Source organism: Chrysochloris asiatica, unplaced genomic scaffold (assembly GCF_000296735.1).
Source record: "Chrysochloris asiatica unplaced genomic scaffold, ChrAsi1.0 scaffold00045, whole genome shotgun sequence".
Lineage (NCBI taxonomy): Eukaryota > Metazoa > Chordata > Mammalia > Afrosoricida > Chrysochloridae > Chrysochloris > Chrysochloris asiatica.
In genome coordinates, this window is record NW_006408563.1 from 3,115,535 (window position 1) to 3,116,409 (window position 875).

Consider the following 875-nt stretch of genomic DNA (forward strand, 5'->3'; position numbering starts at 1 on the left):
ACTGCACCAAAAGGAAATAATTGGTGTTCAATTGTTTCAAAAGGTAGCATTTGATCAAGAGCCAATGATACTGAAGGAAGAAGTCCAAGTTGCCTTGAAGGAATTGGCAAAGAACAAGGCACCAGGAATTGATGGAGTAAAAATTGAAATCTTTCAAGAACGTGAGGCGGCACAGGAGACACTCACTCATCTATGTCAGGAAATTTGGAAGACAACTATCTGGCCAACTTATTGAAAGAGATCCATATTTGTCCCCATTCCAAAGAGAGGTGACCCAACAGAATGCGGAAATCATCGAACTATCTCTTTGATATCCCATGCGAGTAAATTTTACTAAAGTTAATACAGAAATGGCTGCAAACATACACTGACAGAGAACTTCCAGAGGTTCAGTCAGAATCATGAGAGGCCATGGAACAAGGAATATCATTGCTGATGTCCGTTGGATCTTGGCTGAAAGCAGAGACTATCAGAAAGATGTTTACCTATGCTTTACTGACTCCGCAAAGTCTTTCAATTGCGTGGCTCATGACAAGCCCTGGACAACATTGAGAAGTATGAGTATTCTGTAACACTTCATTGTGCTCATGAAGAATCTGTACCTGGACCAAGAGGCAGTTGTTCAAACAGAACGTGGGAACACTGAATGGTTTAAAATGAAGAAAGGTGTGCGTCTGGGTTGTATTTTTTCACCATACTTATTCAACCTGTATGCTGAGCAAATAATCCGAGAAGCTGGGTTCTATGAAGGAAAATGTCGCATCAGGATTGGAGGAAGACTCATGAATAATCTGCGATATGATGATACAACCTTGCTTGCTGAAAGTGAAGAGGACTTGAAACACTTACTGATGAAGATCAAAGAACACAGCCTT